The sequence below is a fragment of the Salmo salar genome, unplaced genomic scaffold (assembly GCF_905237065.1).
Source record: "Salmo salar unplaced genomic scaffold, Ssal_v3.1, whole genome shotgun sequence".
NCBI lineage: Eukaryota > Metazoa > Chordata > Actinopteri > Salmoniformes > Salmonidae > Salmo > Salmo salar.
In genome coordinates, this window is record NW_025548021.1 from 21,915 (window position 1) to 25,355 (window position 3,441).

A 3,441-nucleotide genomic window follows, 5' to 3' on the forward strand; every position below is an offset into this window, starting at 1 on the left:
CTGTACATAGATTTGAAATCGCTGGCCACTTTAATTTGGAACACTAGTCACTGTAATAATGTTTACACATCTGGTATTACTCATCTCATATGTATATACTGTATTCTATACTATACTACTGTGTCTTAGTCTATGCCGTTCTGACATTGTTCGCCCATTTATTTATATATTCTTAATTCCATTCCTATACTTAGATTTGTGTGTATTGTTAGATATTACTGCACTGATGGAGCTAGAAACACAAGCATTTTGCTACACCCGCAATAACATCTGCTAAACACTTGTAGGATGGATAAATAAGGCGTATTTAGCAGGGCTAGAGGCTCTACAGTGAAATAAGGCAATAATTACTAACCAAAACAGAAATATGTTTTTAGTTAAATCATAGTTTATTCAGTTATATAGTTTCAAAAATAGAATTTTATTGGTCAGAGCCATCATCCCTTCTGTGTAGCCAGATGAATCTTCCTGCTGAACAGCCAATCTCATCAAAGTGCTCAATGCTGCCTGGTGTGCTCTCTCTGGATTCACTGGGTGTCCAAGGATACCGCTGTGGAGCCCTGGTTGGTGGTGATCACGGGTCAATGCTGTTTCACATTGACGTTAACACAGGATCCTGGATGGTACTTCCTGAATGAGAAGAATCAGAGGGGGTTGATTAGGTTGAAAATGTCATTACATGTTATCAGCTGTAACATTGTCTCAACAGTGATGAATATCAAGTGCTGTACAGGACTTACAACACATTGAGATAGTACTGAAGCATTGTGATGGGAAGATGTGGCTGTTACTGCAGTGGTGTGGAGGCTGCATTGTGGGGCCTGCTGGACTGACAGAGTTGGTGGGATGAGATGGGGGAGTCTGGAGGTCAAAACATGATGAACAAACAAAACAAGAAAACATCAGAAAAACTGATTTAATACCAACTGTTAAAGTCTCAAATATATGTCAGGAAACTTTTGACACAGTTTGTTATGATAAAAAAAAGATTTACAACAGGTAAACTGGGTTCATTTGGATTAGACTGAAGGAAAGTATGGTTGACACCAAAGCAATTTGTTAAGCAGTTGTGTTCCTTGTTGGCAGTGGAAGATGGAACACACATCACCCCAATTATAACACCTACAGAACATTCTGCTACTTGTAAATCAAGTTCCTCTAGATCTAGGATATGTGTTCAGTGTAACAGAGGTAGTATCACGTTGGCATTGGCGTCACTGGAGAAGAATCTGTACTTACCCGCTCTGTGGCCCCGCCTGGCTCCTCCCAGAAGCGGAGGTGGAACAACGTGGGGGATAATGAAGATGAATTTGTTGATATTTTATAACATTTTGGGATGTTTTATTTTGTTTTATTTGGACCCTCCACCACCCGCCCCTTCCATGAAGGACAACTTTTTAAAATAAATTCAATTAATCAAAGAATTTCCATGTTCAAATAATTTCAGAAAATGTTTCAGAAAATGTTTTTGAAAAAAATAGGTTTAGTCGTTTCATAAATTTGGAACAGTACTCCTGTTTATTTTCCCAGGTTCCCCCAACTAAAGGTGGCATAATCTGGCGGAAGTCTTTCCAAGTATTTAAGGAATCCATTGTCATTGCAATTAGGTTAATAAATATCATCCCTGGATTTCTGATTACCTCTGAAAATAATACCGCAACTAAAGCAGTGATGTCAAAACTATTATTTATACAAAGAAGTTTTTCTTGATTTCCAAAGATTATATCAGTGAGAGCAAGACAGAAATCTAGGTTCATCGATACCTTATTATCTAATGTACTATATGGGACATGATTTAAATGTTTTCCTTTAATTACAATATCAGATACATTAAGTTTGCCTTCCTGAATTGCAAGTTCAATATCGTTATCATTAATTCTGAGCTCAGTTTTAATGTAGAAATCATTCCTATCTATTAAAGAAATATAACACCCTGATATTATATAAATTGGGTCCGTTATATTTTGTATTTTTTCCTTATTTTTCCAGAAATACTCAATTACGTTGACATAATCATAGAAACTAGTGATGTAAATCACATAGTTACTTTCAAATGTGTTATTTGGTTTTTGGAAAGTAATTTTTTTAAATACAGTATTTTCATTAAAAGGACCTATAAAGTCTAATAAGGCTCTCTTCTCTTTCGAGAATTTCTCCTTTAGGCTAAGTGTAGAAATATGAATTTCTTTTGTTTTTTTTCCGTACTTCATTGTTATAATGACACATTTTTCTTTGACATTTTCCTCAACTTTTACTTTAATGCCAAAATGTTGGTTTTCATCTTCATTATCCTGAAAAAATGAATAAAAAACCAGAACAGAATTTGTTTAACCTTGTTTTTACATTAAACACAAAGAGGAAGTGAGTGAAATGATTTTCAATCATACGACGACAAACACAAGCAGTATCTGTAACAGCACCGTTTCTAGACAGACAACAGAGGATGTTCATGATGTTTTGATAAACAGACTATTAGAATTAGAATATAGGTTAACATAAACATTACCTCTTCAGTTATTAACTTTCATAAGAAATTCTCCAAATTAGTTTTAAAATAATCTTACCCTCATCACGCTCCAACTCCGCAAATGTTTGTATTAAAACGCCCGGATAAGTTCTAGATGTGACTCTACTGAAAAGGATAATCTTTGAACACCAGTTTATGTCAAAAATTTCCATAACGTGTTGTTCACTTGGGAGTACTGTTGGGTATTTATCAGCTTAATCAGGTGATCAAACAGGATGTGGGTGTGTCGGGTGTGGATGCGTGTTCCATCTTGCCTGTCTGTTCAGTTTCCTGACAGAGCTAAATGTATTTGTAAAATCACTACACACTTCACGTAAAAGATTAGGCATTAAAATAATTGAAGAACACTATTTTAATCTTCAGGATCACTTTCCTGTCTTCAAACAGGAATAACAGCATACTGTTTGATAACCCACGACAGACAGACGGCTATTTCTGAGATTACAGGTGTTTGCACAATGTTTGCACAATGGCCTTCCCATTTCATATACAATGCCTTCAGAAAGTATTCACACACCTTGAATTTTTACACATTTTGTTGTCTTACAGACTGAATTTGAAACTTTTTCAATAAATTAAATTAATCAATCAAATGTTCACATTTCACTGAGAATTTATTTCAGAACAATGTTGCGGAAAATGTTATTGAAAAAAAAGCATGAGTTGTTTTGTACATTTGGGAAAGTACTCGGGTTTATTTCCCAGGTTCCCCAGATAGAGGTGGCAGGTGCTGGTTGAAGTCTCTCCAACTATGTCAGGAATCCATTGTCATTGTGGTACCAGCCGCTTGACGACCGCGCAACAGGCAGTTCTGGGAAACAGATGAACATTTCTGAGAAGTCACACCCTTTACTTGACATACTGTAATAAATGATTGATTGGTTATGTACAAGCTGTGCTATGCAGATGCAGCA

At 35.8% G+C, this 3,441-nt stretch overlaps 1 long non-coding RNA gene across 1 annotated transcript; it reads right to left on the reverse strand.

Annotated features, from left to right (window-relative positions):
- Window positions 1–366: 366 nt before the first annotated feature.
- LOC106599799 (uncharacterized) lies at window positions 367–2,793 on the reverse strand. Its single transcript, XR_006763288.1, has 4 exons — window positions 2,565–2,793; window positions 1,240–2,291; window positions 741–861; window positions 367–630 (listed from the first exon to the last, which is right to left on the reverse strand). It is a non-coding gene; the product is annotated as an uncharacterized lncRNA (long non-coding RNA).
- Window positions 2,794–3,441: the final 648 nt, after the last annotated feature.